Genomic DNA, 17,783 nt, shown 5'->3' with positions numbered 1-17,783 from the left:
GCTTTTTACAGCGATGCTGTGGCAGACATAGGCAAGTTGGCAATATTTTTTTAAAGAGAGAGTGAAAAAAATTAGTAGCCTCTAAAAGAAAATACCACTTGTATGAAATCCTATTACTTACCGAACTACAGGCTCTGATCTATTGATTCTTCAACAGCTCTGGGTGTGTTTTATGCTCGAGTCCCCCAACTGCAAAGTAGAATTTCACCTGCATGCTGCTACATCGCTATGATGTCCCTGCATCTCTGTTTATAGTAAACACATTTCCAGGGATCAATTGTAATTCAAATAAAACCCACTTTGCATCTGCGCACACATAACATTTTTCTAAAGCTGCGTACACACGGCAAATTTTTCTCGCCCGATAATCGGTATCGGGCGAAAATCTGCCGTGTGTACAGTCGGTCGTCGTCCATCGTCCGACGACCGTCCTGGCGGATCCATGGACGATGGACGACGACCGATCCTAATGAAAGGGAAGGGGAGAGCGCGCAGCAGGGTGCCGCTCCGTCGCTCTCCCCCTCCCCTCTCCATAGAGCATGAACGGTGCTGTATGTACAGCATCGTTCATGCATCGTGCAGTCTTTTCTCGTTGGAAAGGATCGTGAAAGATCCTTTCCAACGAGAAAAATTGCAGGTGTGTACGCAGCTTTAGGGGTTTTATTGACACTCCCTTTTCTACAGACATGGTAGTCTTATCTTACTAGGACAATGAAAATCACCAGTCTAACAATGTGTAAACAACTTATGCAGTAAAATTTTTAAGCCAGGCTGCAGTGATGTTTTATTCACCTAAGCCTTGGTAAAAAGGGGTTAAATTATTGGCTAAAATTTGTGAAATGTATTGTTGGAAAGAAATTACTGCAGGGAACAGCTCTGGATTAAAGGCAAGTATTTTAAAAAGACAGCTTTGTACTTTGTACCATTGTTTAAGTTACAATTATTATAAACAAAACAGGTGGACAAGTTAAAAACCACTGTTTTGAGTTTTGTGCTTAAGAAATGTTAATGATCTTTGGCATTTTTTGCAAACATTGCAAAGAAATGTAGCAGAGTGCTTGTCAAATATTGAAATCCTCTATTCTGAAACATGGCTTCCCTTTTTAGGAGAGCACATCCAAACCAATGTACCCTGTAGTGTATGGTGTTGTTCTCTTTGCAATACATTCACCTGGAACAGAGGTAGGCAAACTCCGGCCTAACTGAATTTTTCACCTTATCCCGAGTTCCCGCAATATCATCGAGTTCCTGCACAGTAACCCTAATTACTATGCCTAAAGAGCAGGAGCAGAGCGCAGCTACCAGTCTCCAGAAAGTTGACCTCGAATGTTGTGTCTTCAACCCCGAATGGACTGACTAAATATTCTTTGTCCAACGCGGCAACAAAGCCCCTCTGTTTAGCACTTTCGAGGGGTCGAATCTCAAGGGGCATTTCAATGCCAAGCACGTGCACATGTACAGAGACTACACCGCGGATGGGCGGAAGACTGAGGCTGCTCGCTTGCAGTCACCGTTGGAGAAAACCTTTTCTTGGCCACCTTGTTTCTTCTGGCCTAGTGTGCCTTCTTGACCTCCTGAAATGGCCTAGTAGTCCAAAAAGTTTGCCGACCCCTGACCTAGAAGAATACAAATCCTCCTCTCAGCTGAAGGTTTCCTATTTTGGGATAATTTTTTTAACTGCAAAAAAGAAAAAAAGGCAATTTTAAAGCCTAACTGCAACAATTAAAATGAAACTTCCTTTGCAATGGGGGTACTCATGCAGGGGTCAAATGTTCATCATGGTGGATGGAAAGAGCAAGTTTACTTACCTTATCCCTGGCTTCAGCAGGTTTCTCTTGCAACTGGTCCTCTACAGTCTCCTCTTTAACCAGCTCTGTGCCAAGATTGCAATGATCGCAACCCCTACAATGAAGTACCAGTAGTCCTGCATTGTAAATAAGGCCTGCTCACAGTCCAGAGGTCCCTTACTTCTTGCATTTCACAGCCCTTTCTTTTTTTGGAATACCTAATTACTCTGTGCTGGTCCAGCTGTTCTGTCTAGGAATGGGCTTTTCCTGGAGTAGTTAAACTTTCTTGTAAATTCAAATGCAAATTATTTATAAAAAGGAAAAAAAACCTTGATTTTTCTGTGCTGTTACATGAATTGTTTTCCATTGGTGATAGGGTTGCTTTAGGGTCAAATAGAGTAAGTAAGGTAGCAGCTCCCACCACATTGGTGGCATTGATATGGATTGCAATAGGCATGGAGAAGCTGCTATAACTATATCATTTGTACTGGCTCAACTGCATCAAGCACCAACTGCCTACAAACACTTCATTTGTTGTGAATCGGGTGTTTTGAATGTACAAAAAATATGGGTTTTCTCTGCAATCCCCCTTCTAATTTACTGCAGGAGTAGGAAGGATTGAGCTGGGGTCCCTAAACATCCCCAGTCCTTAAACTATGTTCATGGTGGCAGTAAGGTTGCAGTGTGGATACCTTTTCTTTATGCTAGTGAACCGCCACCTTGGGGTAGATGCTACATGTAGCTTCTATCTGTAGCAGCCTCATTGAGAAAGAATTGGGATGGCACTGAGTGTTTTAGTACCAGTTACTGCTATTCGCTGTCAGATTGTCAGTTGCTGGTTCTTTACCAGTTAGTGCTATGGTGTGAGTGACTGTGCAGCTATTATTAATATTAATAAACATTTATATAGTGCCAACATATCATGCAGCGCTGTACATTGAATAGGAGTTGCAAAATGACAGACAGATACAGACAGTTACACAGGAGCAGGATAGGACCCTGCCTTGAGGAGTTTACAATCTAAGAGGTGGGGGTAGCTAGCAAAGTTGTTGTTGTTGGGAGCCGCGCAGGATTGCCTGATTTTGATACAGGTCTGTCTTAGACTGCTAGTTTGTCTTGTGGATGATCTAACTCCCCTGCCACAGCATTCTCACTTTTATAATAATATATAAATCTTGTCTGGCAGTTTCCTGATTACCAACTGTTCTGTGCTGGTATCTCTGTTAGTTGTGCAGTGAGAGTATTGTGAAGGACAATGTTTGTCACTTTTATGAAGCTGTAGTGTGGCACACATGTATAAAGGTGATAAAATGCTCACAGTTCGATGATAATGGACATCACAATAGGGTTGAGGGTCATTTTAAATATATTTGTGTTAGTGAAGGCTATTAGGACAAGGGTCAGTGCTGCCTTAGTTTAGTGTTAAGTAGACCATAGGGTACAGTATAGGGCAAACTCTTTTGTGCCCATAGTGTATGCTCATGGGTTTCATACTGTCACCTTTGTCTTCATCTCTGCAAAAAAACAAGAAATGGATAGAGAGGAATATCAGAGACCCCCCTCTCTTCTATCAGATCCCACAGATACTACTTCTGTATATGAATTAGATAACATGTGTTAGAACTAAGAAAGGCTGGAAAAAGTTACACTGCTGGCAGTATCCTAAATGAGATAATAGGGATACGCTGGCTCTGAGCAGCCCCTTGCCATGTGAACGGCAGTCATTATGTCATCCTGCATGCATTCAGTAGGGAGTGTTGTTGATTGTGTGTAATGCTTGGCCAGTGTGAGCTCATCAGCAGATCCTGGCCATGTATGGAAACCACAAATCTCATTAGTTTGTTTCTCCAACACTGCCTGTGCCTAGGAAAATCTGACAGCGTGTGTAATAAACGATTATACGTGTGATTAACAGAGCTTCTCTGACCTCTTCTTCAGGTTATTGTAATATCTCAGAGAATAGCTGACAAGAGGTATGACAATATTAGTAATAGGTGAGTGTTTTGATTTGGGGTTGAGCTTTGAGGGTGATGAAGATCAATTTATCGCCAGGCTCCGGGCCAGGCCTCATCGATCGCCATCACTTTATGTGATGTTCCACAGAATAAACATTTACTAGCTTTATAACATGCTCCATTTAATTGCCAGGGAAGCACTCTCATACCTCCCCAAGCGCTCTTTTCTTAGATCATCCAACCTTGTACTTTTTAAAGTAATGTTCACATGGTTGGCAAATGATACTGACAAGATAAACCAGAAAGCTTGCAGAAATGTTACATTCTCAGTACAGCTGTGATACAACTAGGTAATAAAGTAATATTGTGTTAACAACTGCTGGTAAACTTGGTTGATCATTTTGCGAATGTAAATATCTTTATTTTCTCCCCTTCTGCATGACCTTTCCAATGAGGGTCTAATGCTGGAATTGCAGTCTGCGTGGCCGAACAATGCGCATTCTTCAAGAATCCTGTCACTGGCAGTACTGACGGCTGCATGTAGATGGCGATAGTGAGCAGAGTGAGCGCTGTTCCTATATGGGTATAATTCGTAATTGTGAATATAATAACACGCGTTATGCTGCTCATTTCTATTCAGGAAACATCTGTCGCTCCATTGTTTGTGATTTTAAAAAAAGTCTGTACTGCCTTTACTCGTAAAAACAGAAGGCGGAGACGTGTGTACGTCTTAGCTGTAATACTCATTTGAATATTACCCACAGTGCATCAGTAACTCGTACCGCCTCGTTTACATATACATTTATTAAGTAAAAAAAAATTATTAGAAACGTGCGCACGTATCATGAGATACAATGTCTAAAATACAAGATTATATTAAATAATGACTAAAGTAAAGTGTATAAGAATTATGCTCCCCATAATGTGTGTCCATAGTGTGTGAGGTCGGGTGTTCAGTTGGGAATTAGTTGTCAGCTTTGCGCAGTGGCAGTATCGTAGCCAATGAGGTTTATCCGAGGCGCGATTATTGCTAATTGAAAACTTTTCCCAATACCCCGCCGTGACGGCTTGAAATATAGCCGGCACTGGCAATTTTTGACAGTCTCTACGGAGACTGAATTATGTGGTTGAAAAAATAGAAAATAAGTTATCTATTGTATAGTAAGAAGAAGAAATTGGATTGGTTTTGAAAAACTTTAGCTTTGTTATTTATTACGAATCCCTGTGTACACGCACTGGTTTTGTTTGTAGTTCTTTTAGTTATTGACTGTATTTTATTCATCAGGCGCTCAGCTGGGTTTTTCCTTTTTAAAGTGGTTTTTATTGTAAAATAATAATTGCTGCATTTGCTCACTATATTGTTTCTCATATGTTTATATCAGAAATATTTGTGAAGTTGTTACTTTGTAGCACAAGGGGCCAGGCATCCATATGTAGGAAATTCTTTCTTTTTGGTGTGTGATATATATTTAGGGGAGGGTGAAGTGACACCTGTGCTGGGTACACAAAATGGAGACTCTTGAACTATATAGTACATAAAGCACATAAGACTTCATTAGTCAGACATTATTTATTTTCACTTGAATGAATGAAAGATATGTTATGTTTTCCGTACTTGTATGTGTACTGGATGATCGCATCATACGACATTATATTTATCACTCAGTGTAAGTTGTTTGTTTTTCAATGTTTCAAAGATATTTCAGGGGAGTGTAGCAACCTTGCAATGAGAATACAAACTACTGAACATAGATAGACATTGTATTAGAAGGTGCTGTAATCGTACTTCGATTTTACTCTTTCAGAGTTCTGATGAAGCCTGTGATGGTGGTGTGGGAACACCTCCATATGACAATGGTCATTTCTGGTGAAAGACATATATGATAGTTATTAGTAACACGAATCTCCTCTCTGTTACATCATTTTGGAATTGTTTGATCCTTTCTGCAGTGGGCTGGCAGCACTGATTATTCTGCATATAAATCACTGCAGTGTGATCCTTAAACCTTTGCCTGCTTGTAAGGGCCCACACCACTGATTAGTCTATGGGGGTTTATAGCAAGGAAATATTTATTTATTGCAGCCAGAGCTCTTCTCTGCAGCCCCAGAATGTACAGGGGTCCGTAAAGTCATCTCATACAATGCAGGGCCCCTGGTACAGGACGACGCTGGCCAATGGGAGCAACTGCATGACCAGCTAAGAGGAACAGTTTGGTGGATTTATTGTTGATTCCAAAACCAGAAGAGAAAAAGCAAGGAGTAAGCTTAACATTCTTCTGCTTGACTTTCCCCACTCCCTTACATGAACAGTAAACTCATTTTACTCGCAAGGAAATAATCATTGCAGCCAGAGCTCTGTGTATGAGAAGTGTGCTCTCCATGATGTGAGCCCATGGTGTGTGAGGTCGGGTGCTCAGTCCTGGGATTGGTTGTTAGCTTTGCGCAGTGGCAGTATTGTAGCCAATGAGGTTTATCCGAGGCGCGATTATTGCTAATTGAAAACTTTACCCAATACCCCGCCGTGACGGCTTGAAATATAGCCGGCACTGGCAATTTTTGACAGTCTCTAAGGAGACTGAATTATGTGGTACAAAAAATAGATTGATAAAATATAGTATAACAGATTTTAGTAACTTGATGTGTTCTTTCGCTCTCACAAAGTTTGCTTTGATTATTGTAGCTTTGCACTGTGTCCTTGTGTATATGGGTTTGTGGTATAAATCTCATAGTGTAAAAGCAGTGGTAATGTTTGTATTTCTGTATTGTTTATTCCTGAAGTGTGCAGATAGTTGTTTCTATATGCAAGTCTTGTATAGTCATTTTAATATTCTCTTATAAAATAATAATTGTTGCATTTGCTGACTGTATTGTTTCTCATATGTTTATATTAGGAATATATTTGAAGTTGTTACTTTGTAGCACAAGGGGCCAGGCATCCATATGTAGGAAATTCTTTCTTTTTGGTGTTTGATATATATTTAGGGGGGTGAAGTGACAACCTGTGCTGTACACAAAATAAAGACTCTACAGAGACTGAACAATATGGTACAAAAAGCACATACGTCTTTGTATTATTCAGACATTATTTATTTTTACTTGAATGAGTGAAAGATATGGTAGGTTTTCCGTACTTGTATGTGTACTGGATGATCGCATGTTATGAGGGGGAGCTGAGAAGTTCCTGGCTTTGTCCAGAAAGAAGAGCGCCAAAGTTATGAAATAAGAGATTTATTCAACATATTCCCCTCTGAAACTGATGCACTTGGTACAGCGTAGTTGCAGCTTTTCTAGACCGTTCAAATAAAAGTCCTTTGGTTTGGCCGCAAACCAGTTCTCAGCAGCATCTTTGACATCAGAAATGTCCTCAAAATGTTGCCCCTTCAGGTGTCTCTTCAAATTTGGGAACAGAAAATAGTCCTACGGTGCCAGGTCAGGTGAGTAGGGGGGGGATGGTGGACCAAATGGAAACCCAGGGTGTTCAATTTGGCAGCCGCAACGTTGGACGTTGTCACAGGTGCATTGTCTTGCAAAAAAAAGGATCCCTTTAGTCAACTTTCTACGGCATTTCATCTTTATTGCCTCCTTCAGCTGGTCCAGGAGGTTAGCATAATACTGTCCGGTGATACTAGAGCCCTGAGGTAGGTTGTCCACCAACAGAATACCGTCTTTGTCCCAGAAAACAGGCGCCATGACTTTTTTGGCTGATTTCTGGATTCAGAACTTCTTCCGCGGCGGGGACCTGCTGTGGCGCCATTCCTTTAACTGGTCCTTGGTTTCAGGATCATAGATGTGGAGCCAGGTTTCATCCTCAGTCACTAACCTAGCCAAAAAGACCTGTGCAGCTTCAAAATGGGCCAAAACGTCTTTGGATGCTTCAACTCGTTCCTTCTTCTGATCACTGTTCAAACATTTTGGCACCCACTTCACTGAAAGTTTGCGCATGTCTATGATAGTGGTAATAGCAAACCCAACACGCTCCTGTGAGATGTCAAGTTTCTGGGCTATCTTTTTTGCGGATATTCGCCGGTCCTCAATATTCAGCTCATGGACAGCATCGCAGGTTGCCGTGTCAGTTTAGGTTGGGGGTTGCCCACTGCGGGGCTCATCTTCAATCGTGAAATGCCCAGTCTTAAAACGAGATATCCAGGTTTTGACAATGCTGTAGGAAGGACATTTCTCCCCCAGTGTTTGTGACATCTCAGTGTGAATTTCCTGTGCTGACTTTCCCTGGACAAACAAAAACTTCATGACGGCCTGTAACTACAACGACATGAAACTTGCTTATGCCTCTGCCATCATTGCTTCTCACTAAAAGAAAAAACAGTTTTGCACAGTTACATACTAAGTTTTTAGGCTGTCATATGCCCCCACACTGATTTTTCTATTTCATCTGGAAGGGGCAACGTCAGGAACTTCTCAACACCCCCTCGTACTACATTATATTTATCACTCAGTATGTGAGTTGTTTGCTTTTCAGTGTTTCAAAGAATTTTCAGGGGAGTGTGAAGAAACCTTGCAATCAGCATACAAACTACTGAACATAGACACTGTATTAGAAGGTGCTGTAACCCATTCTTAGTTTTTAGTCTTTCAGAGTTTTCTACAGTAGACTGGCAGCACTGACTAAGAGGAACAGTTTTGGTGGACTTATTGTTGATCCCAAAACTAGAAGGGAAAAAGCAAAGAGTAAGCTTAGTATTCTTCTGCTTGACTCTCCCCACTCCCTTGCAAGAACAGTAAACTTTTTTTTTTTTTTTTTTTTTTTTTTTTAAGGGGGGGTGCAATCAAAAGGCATTCAGCTTTAAAGTGGATCTTTTAATAAAATGCAAGGCCTGCCTACACATTCTAGTCCCCTACCTCTTCCCAAATCATCAGCTGTTAGTCGGTGTATAAATGCACCAAAAAAGTTAGAAATATACTGACCTCAGCTTTGTCTTTAGCATCTTTGGGCCATCCTTCTAGGGAGATTTCTGGGCAACATTAAACAGGAAAAAATAGAAGATGTTTTAGTCCATTCCAGTAATGTCTTTGTAATAGATTTCAGCTGCTCTGTATTCAAGATCTCGCTGTCTGGAAGAATGGTGATGTCATCAATGCCTAGGCACAGTGGGCTAGGGGTAAAGTATTTTTTTTTTCTTTTTATGTGCATTTTTCATCGAATTTGGGAAAAGGGTCCTGCAGTTTGTATGTGGACCTTCTATTTAAGTGGAAGAACCCCTTAAAGAAGAAATATATAATATATATTCCGCCTTTTTAGATGGAAAGCCATCAATCTCTCTACGATCCTTGTCCTGTAGGTTCCACACTGTCCAATTTTCCTTCTTCATCTGCGTGCAAACTGAACACCAGGCGCAGCCACCTTCTTTCTCTTCCTCCTGATTCTTCTTCCTACGCCACCTGATCGAGCACTGCGCAGGCATAGGATCGGTGTAGTAATTTTTAAAAATGTGGTAAAAAAGTGCCAATCTCACTGCACAAGTGTTCCTCTTCTGGTCATTATTCAGCACTTTAGCTAATTCCTTGCCTGCCTTTATCAGGAATAGAACATATAGAAGAGCTCTTTTTTCTTCTTTCCCCAGTTGGAGTGTCTATACGTGAACTGCACATGATACAAAGTCACATTTAGGTGCTTACACTTGCATTGAAAGGATAAATATACTTTCAAAGTGCACTTAACCATCAATGCACTTCACCTTGAATCCTGACTGTTCAGTCTGTGCCTGTGCATTACAATCCTCTGGACTTTTTTGGGGCTGTGTCAGAGTTGGGTATGCATTTGACAAAGATTTACACTACATTACCATCTGCCCTGCCTTTTATTAGCTAACCCATGACAATAACTATAGAATTCTTTACTCAAGGTGAGCGTCTCTTTATGGATGCTATATCAACATTTGACTTTACTTGCGGAAGAGAAATTCTACTTGTGCAGTTTTAGTTGTAAGCCTGTGCCAGCTTTGTCTTTAAAGCCATTTCTACAGTTCCAGTCCAGACCCTCACCAATGTCAATGATTTTCTTTATTTCCTAAAATTGGATTTAACAGCCAAATCTGCTTTGTAGTCAATATGCTGGTTTATTTAGTGACAGCAAAGAGATCTTTGTGCTTGAAACATTGCAGAGGAAAAGTAAAAGAAACGGCTGCCAAGCTCTCTGGAGCCCTGCAGAGAATGGTTAGCATGCACAACGTGTCACCTCCAACCATCAGAAAAGGGGCCCCAAATCTCTAGCTAAATCAGAAAACTGGATAAGGCTTCAGACCATAAAAGGCTGAACCTGTCTGGAAGCCATAAGAATGCAATTAGATACCAGTAAAAATGGTATGTACCTAGTCATTACTATTATTTTTTGGTGTCTTTGAAGTGAACAATTACAGTTTTCCTCCAGGTTCAGCCACTCTTGAAGACTTCTCCAGTTCTATCTCATATTTAGTTAGTGATCAGCCCTACTATCATGTTTTTTTGGGGGATTGTGTACTTATTGTACAGCTTTTTCTTTTGTCAATATATATTACACTCTCCACCTCCTCTACCCATGGGACAAGTTATCTATAACTTATTTTCCCTTCTAGTGCAAATGTTTGGTTTGTCCAGCCATGGCATTGTTTGTTTTAGTTCTCACGTTTCTAGCAACATGCACAGCATTTAGTGTTCCTTCACCAGGGACAGTTTTAGACAAAATAGGGCCTGGTCATATATAAAGGGGGAGACCAAATTCACAGCATTCCAGCTTCATCAACCCCTGTCATTGGGAGCTATAGAAAATCTGGATTTCCTGATGATTGCTCTGTTTGCTTAGACTAGCTATGAAGATGCACGTGACTTGCAGTATAAGTCATCAATGAGCCAACTAGCGCTGTGACATGGACTGTCTATAGTTCTGTGTCATGGCTGCAGTATCTCATGATTTAAACAGAGCTTTCCTTTTACTTTAAGTAGTGGGTTGAAACTATCTAAGCCAGTGTTACACTCAACCTATTGATTTACCAAGCATGGGGGAAAATCAATCTAGGTACCTTTAAAGGGTGCCCTATCAATGTGTTGGTGATGAGCCAATAATTATGGTGGTAAATACAGAATATATGCTAGTAAAATTTAGGATGTGGATTGTACTGTAACACTTCTCCTGAACTCATGAAATTTTATTACACCCACTCGATTTTTGACTTCTAACACGTTTGAAATTGTCATGGGTGAAAATATGCACCGTGGTCCACTGACATGGTTCAGTGATCTGCCATGCCACATCACTAAGGTGTACACATACCAAATCATTGTCACTCAAAGTGAACAGTGGACCACGGTGCATATTTTCACCCATGACAAGTCTGGTTTTAGAGCTGCCCACTCCACTGAAACAGCCCTTACTAAAGTGGCCAATGACCTCATCAGAGCTAAGTCTCAAGGCAACTTTTCCCTGCTCCTTCTCCTTGATCTTTCCTCTGCTTTTGACACAGTTGATCATCCCCTTCTAATACAAATCATGCGCTCCATTGGTATCTGTGACACTGCTCTCTCTTGGTTTGCTGCCTATCTGTCTGACCGCTCCTTTCAAGTTTCTTTCAATGGTAACTCCTCCTCACCCACTCTCCTCCCTGTTGGTGTCCCCCAAGGGTCAGTCCTTGGACCGGTCCTCTTTTCTCTGTACACCTCCTCTCTCGGTAGTCTCATATCCTCCTTTGGCATACAGTACCATCTGTATGCTGATGACACTCAAATCTATCTGTCCACCCCTGACCTGTCTCCCTCAGTCCTGGATAAGGTCTCATGCTGCCTGTTGGCCATCTCATCATGGATGTCTGACCGATTCCTGAAACTCAACCTGGATAAAACAGAACTCATCATCATCCCCCCCTCAAATTCCAAATCCCCCCCTGACATATATCTAACTGTTAACAACACTGTTATTCGGCCCTCCCCTCAGGCACGTTGTCTTGGTGTCACCTTTGACTCGGCCCTCTCATTCACCCCCCATATTCAGAACATTTCCAGGTCCTGTCACTTTCACCTACGCAACATCTCCAAAATCCGCCCCTACCTGTCCCCTGAGACCATCAAACTCCTTGTACATGCTCTTATCATTTCTCGTCTGGACTACTGTAACATCCTTCTCGCTGGTATTCCACTAACCCGACTCTCCCCTCTACAATCTATTATGAATGCTGCAGCCAGACTCATCCATCCTTCCCTCCGCTCCTCCTCCGCTACATCTCTTTGTAGTTCTCTCCATTGGCTTCCTTTTCACCTTAGAATCAAATTTAAGCTCCTGTGCTTTGCCTTCAAATCCCTACACAGTTATTGTCCCACTTACATTTCTGACATGGTTAAAAAATACTCCCCCTGCCGCTCTCTCCGCTCCTCCAATGACCTACTAATGACTTCCTCACTCATAACCTCATCACACGCACGGTTACAAGACTTTTCTAGAGCTGCTCCAACTCTCTGGAATGGTCTTCCTCATCCTATTCGGCTTGCTCCTACTTTCTGCTCATTTAAAAGAGCACTCAAAACCCATTTTTTCAAACTTGCCTACCCGGCTTCTTCTGTCATTTGAAACCATCACTACTTCCCACACTACATATCTCACATCCTTTGTGTGTGAAATTCCCCCACCTACTAGATTGTAAGCTCTTCGGGGCAGGGTCCTCTCCTCCTGTATCACTGTCTGTATTAGTCTGTCATTTGCAATGCCTATTTAATGTACAGCGCTGCGTAATATGTTGGCGCTATATAAATCCTGTTTATTAATAATAATAATAATAATAATAACAGATAGATGTGCCCCCCCCCCCCTCCCTGTTGGTGCTTATTATTATCTCCTGGTGAATTGATGAAGGATTGATTAAGAATGACTGCTGTTCACAGATATTGAGGAGGAGAGCATAGCGAGGTGCTGCTTGCTCCCTCCTCCTCCCTGCATAGAACAGAATAGTGCTGTGTTTGCCCCATTCATTCATTGTTTTGTCATTGGAAATGATCACAAAATATCATTCCCAGCGACAGAAATCTGACTTTTGTAAATGACAGTCATAAACAATCGCTGTAGGCAGTGCTTCTGCTCATCCTCTCTGATCTCTCCATGTAAAAGAACAACCTGGTGTGTTTATCACTCCTTTACTGTCCCCGAAAACAATCATTGTCCATGGTTTCCAGCAACAATGTTGGAACATGTGTGTATGCAGCTTTAGAGACACTGGGCCATGTTTGGGACTGTTGGTTTACACATATACCCAGTGGGGATTATGTTGCTGCCCTGAATATAATTTCTGCCTCAGTACTCTCCTAAAGTGTAATAGAAAAACAACAGAAAATAATTATATTTTAACATTTCCTGATTATATTTGTACTCCTTGCGATTGTAAACATATCTATTTTCCTCCTCTTGCACATGACCTTTATAGTAATTGATGAATGCTGTAATTACTGTAATCTGCATGGCTGAGCAGAACAAAGCACATTCTTCAGGAATCCTGTCACAGGTAGTGCTACTAGCTGCCTGGAGATGGCGCTAGTGAGCAGATTTAATTTCATACATTAATCATATGGCTGTTACTGGGATTTAAACAAATGACACATCTTAACGTTCGCTATGTTTTAATTATCTTCGAGGAACGTTTATCACCGCTCGTGAAACAAATTTTCTGGAGCCCCTTCTATGAAATAAATCAAAGCTGTGGAATCGCGCGTATCTGGAGTACTCATTTGAATATATTACCCACAATGCAACACTATCTCTTACCACCGCTCTGACATGGAAAGATTTAATATTTTTATTCGCGTTTAGGAGACACGTGAGCGTGTCATAGAAACAAAGTCCTGAGTACATTATTACATGAAATAATGATTAAATCTAAGTGCGTCAGTATTAGTCCCCATAAAGTACAACCATGGTGTGTGAGGTCGGGTGTTCAGTCCTGGGATTGGTTGTTAGCTTTGCGCAGTGGCAGTATCGTAGCCAATGAGGTCAATCCGAGGCGCGATTATTGCTAATTGAAAACTTTTCCCAATACCCCGCCGTGACGGCTTGAAATATAGCCGGCACTGGCAATTTTTGACAGTCTCTAAGGAGACTGAATTATGTGGTTGAAAAAATAGAAAATAAGTTATCTATTGTATAGTAAGAAGAAGAAATTGGATTGGTTTTGAAAAACTTTAGCTTTGTTATTTATTACGAATCCCTGTGTACACGCACTGGTTTTGTTTGTAGTTCTTTTAGTTATTGACTGTATTTTATTCATCAGGCGCTCAGCTGGGTTTTTCCTTTTTAAAGTGGTTTTTATTGTAAAATAATAATTGCTGCATTTGCTCACTATATTGTTTCTCATATGTTTATATCTGGAATATTTGTGAAGTTGTTACTTTGTAGCACAAGGGGCCAGGCATCCATATGTAGGAAATTCTTTCTTTTTGGTGTGTGATATATATTTAGGGGGGTGAAGTGACACCTGTACTGGGTACACAAAATGAAGACTCTTGAACTATATACCGGTAGTACATAAAGCGCATAAGACTTCATTAGTCAGACATTATTTATTTTCACTTGAATGAATGAAAGATATGCTATGTTTTCCGTACTTGTATGTGTACTGGATGATCGTATGATACTACATTATATTTATCACTCAGTGTAAGTTGTTTGTTTTTCAATGTTTCAAAGATATTTCAGGGGAGTGTAGCAACCTTTCAATGAGAATACAAACTACTGAACATAGACATTGTATTAGAAGGTGCTGTAATATTAGTAACACGAATCTCCTCTCTGTTACATCATTTTGGAATTGTTTGATCCTTTCTGCAGTGGGCTGGCAGCACTGATTATTCTGCATATAAATCACTGCAGTGTGATCCTTAAACCTTTGCCTGCTTGTAAGGGCCCACACCACTGATTAGTCTATGGGGGTTTATAGCAAGGAAATATTTATTTATTGCAGCCAGAGCTCTTCTCTGCAGCCCCAGAATGTACAGGGGTCCGTAAAGTCATCTCATACAATGCAGGGCCCCTGGTACAGGACGACACTGGCCAATGGGAGCAACTGCATGACCAGCTAAGAGGAACAGTTTTGGTGGATTTATTGTTGATTCCAAAACCAGAAGAGAAAAAGCAAGGAGTAAGCTTAACATTCTTCTGCTTGACTTTCCCCACTCCCTTACATGAACAGTAAACTCATTTTACTCGCAAGGAAATAATGATTGCAGCCAGAGCTCTGTGTATGAGAAGTGTGCTCTCCATGATGTGAGCCCATGGTGTGTGAGGTCGGGTGCTCAGTCCTGGGATTGGTCGTTAGCTTTGCGCAGTGGCAGTATTGTAGCCAATGAGGTTAATCCGAGGCGCGATTATTGCTAATTGAAAACTTTACCCAATACCCCGCCGTGACGGCTTGAAATATAGCCGGCACTGGCAATTTTTGACAGTCTCTAAGGAGACTGAATTATGTGGTTAGAAAAATAGAATATGAATGTTAAATATATAGAGGTGTTATTTACCTTTCCTTACAACTTTGCAAGACCAAGGTGAATATTACACTCTATGTTTGGATGAGGTTTTGTGATATGAATCTCATTAGGTAAACCTGGTGATAACATGTTTGTATTTTTTTAATTATTATCTCTGTTTATTTCTGAAGAGTACAGCTAGGTTTCATTCTTCTAATATACAAGGATTATTGCTGCATTTGCTTACTATTTTGTTTCTGATATGTTTATATCAGGAATATTGGTAGGTTGTTACTTTGTAGCACTTGTAGGAAATTCTTTCTTTATGGTGTTTGATATATATTTAGTGGAGGGTGAAGTGACAACTATACAGCAAAGTCACTGTTTATTAGTAGGAACTATAGAAGGGTACTCTTGGCACTTACAAATTTGGCCACTACCCCAAATGTGAGTGGACCCACACAGATCCGATCCACATTCTAACAAATTCCCAGTATTTTAAAGCTCATCATTTGGCAAACTGTTCCATTATCTATTATTTAGGATGTATATAGGGGAAAATTTACATTGGGAAAATACATACGTCATGTGTATGAACATATAAAGTTGTTCATTTATGGAAGATTAATGAGCCCAGTTGGACACAATGCAATGGATCATAATTTTGATACATCATGAATCATTTTTTTGCACTTTATGGTGTTTATCTGGACCTTCACTTTGGTGGGGGGAGGGGATTTTTTTCTTTGAATGTTTAGATGTACCCCTCCCTCTCCTATATGGCTGCATTCAGAGCTTGTGCTTGCTTCTCAGGCTCTGAGAATTGCCCTTTGGGTAAAAGGATTTGGGTAACATAAACCCCATAGGTATGCCAAGGTACCTTGTGTTAAATACTGCTCTTCTCTTGTAGCTTCTTTCCCCAATGCAGTCTGACATGTCCTCCATTTAAACCATTGATTGAATGATGGAGAACTACAAAGACAGGGAAGTCCACAGTGATGCAAGGGTTGAGTTTCAACAACCGTGGCTCAGCTGCAGTCTGGAAATGTATTGTATGCACTTCCTATGTGTCATTAGTCATAACGTGCTGAAGTATTTTTCATCCTCCTTCAGCTGCACTGCTACAGACCCACCCTCTTCCCCAATTAACATTTCCAAACCCATCAGTATAGTTTAAAAGTTTGCAAGTGGTGGTATGGAGGAACCACGAGACGTTGCAGTACAAAAAGGCATCATAAAGTGTAATCCCTTCAGAGAAGTGGGCCCACCCTTAAGTGGGTAATTTTGGGTGAATTATTTGCCACATTCACCCACTTGTCACAGCCATTCCAAGGAGTCTAACGCTCTGCATTGGAGTTCTCATTTGTGTTATGTTACAGAAACTTGGAGGAGAAGTAATAAATATGAGATGTGATATTTCATACTCAGGTCTCTCTGATGGAGACAGCTGCTCATATTCTGAAGATCTAAAGTACTAAAGGCCGTGGGTCATTCAATATAATATTATACATAATTTTGCACAGTCTAGATATTTACCAAAACCAAATTTAGTACAAGTAAGAATCCAATGGATCTATGTAGCTCTAGTTTGTGTTCTTGGACAACCACTTAAGTGGATATAGTCTTTTTTGCCTCTGGGCTGAGCAAGGCTCATGGGGCTTTCTAAAACTAGCGAAAGGGGCGGCTGAAACATTATTTTTTTAGGTTATATAACTGCAGGAACAAAACATGTAACATTTAAGCGTTTTGGCTCTATTAAATTTTTTTTTTATAAACTGAACTTTTCATTTAGTGTTTATTATACAAATATATTGTTTTTAATTAAATATCCCTTTTGCAACTATCTTCCCTCTATATAGGCCTGCAGTTTTTATATCCTGTTCTTGAAGTATCAAAAAAGAAAGAAAGCATATTCAATGAGAAACAAATGTCAGTGGAGTATCTTTGGGGTATATTATCCTAACATACCCATGTTGCAAAGATTGCTGGTAGGATACTGTGTCACTTTTCTACAAGCTGGCTAGTTGGAATTTCAAATTCATGTTGGAGCCTCCAGGAGCTTTTTGCCATACATTACTTTATTAGGTCACTAACACTTCCATCCTCTCCTAGTCTTGTTCCAGGTCTCAGGTCTCTTGAATGGCTAAGCCTGGATTAAATAACTCACCTACAAGCACTCGTCAGAACTGGGCAGAGACATTACAATAAACTGCATGTGAGTGGCCTATTGTACACAACAGAGAAAAATTCAAGTAGAAACATATATGGTAATAAGAGACATGCACAGTCCTTTCTGTGATAAATAACCTGCCTGTCAGGCCATTTTTTTATTACTTCCGTTGTGTTTTTTGTCTATTTTTGTGGTGAAGAGTATATACTGATAATGCTATTAGATACAAAAGAGATTTCTGTTTCTCGGCACGACTATGCATACGACCAGGTCCATACAGAAACAGTAAGACTAACTGGAGAAATATAAGTTTCATGCACAGATCCCTAACCTCAACTCTAGTAAACACATTTGGGAGAGATTGGATACTGATTGCAACATTATCCATTTAGTGGTGATGGTAATAGCTGAAAGATGAGCTGGAAAGTAGTCTGTGGATGC

General features: G+C 40.6%; 4 non-coding genes across 4 annotated transcripts; all 4 read left to right on the top strand.

Moving 5' to 3' along the window:
• The first annotated feature begins 4,715 nt into the window (after window positions 1-4,715).
• LOC140334427 (U4 spliceosomal RNA) lies at window positions 4,716-4,856 on the top strand. The gene has a single exon (XR_011921546.1). It is a non-coding gene; the product is annotated as a U4 spliceosomal RNA (small nuclear RNA).
• A 1,320-nt stretch (window positions 4,857-6,176) lies between these two features.
• On the top strand, window positions 6,177-6,317 carry LOC140334429 (U4 spliceosomal RNA). The gene has a single exon (XR_011921548.1). It is a non-coding gene; the product is annotated as a U4 spliceosomal RNA (small nuclear RNA).
• Window positions 6,318-13,668: 7,351 nt separating this feature from the next.
• On the top strand, window positions 13,669-13,809 carry LOC140334428 (U4 spliceosomal RNA). The gene has a single exon (XR_011921547.1). It is a non-coding gene; the product is annotated as a U4 spliceosomal RNA (small nuclear RNA).
• A 1,213-nt stretch (window positions 13,810-15,022) lies between these two features.
• On the top strand, window positions 15,023-15,163 carry LOC140334430 (U4 spliceosomal RNA). The gene has a single exon (XR_011921549.1). It is a non-coding gene; the product is annotated as a U4 spliceosomal RNA (small nuclear RNA).
• The last annotated feature ends 2,620 nt before the right edge of the window (window positions 15,164-17,783 follow it).

This window comes from Pyxicephalus adspersus, chromosome 6, assembly GCF_032062135.1.
Source record: "Pyxicephalus adspersus chromosome 6, UCB_Pads_2.0, whole genome shotgun sequence".
Classification (NCBI taxonomy): Eukaryota; Metazoa; Chordata; class Amphibia; order Anura; family Pyxicephalidae; genus Pyxicephalus; species Pyxicephalus adspersus.
Note: the sequence above shows the minus strand (reverse complement) of the source record. Positions and strands in the feature narration are given on the sequence as shown.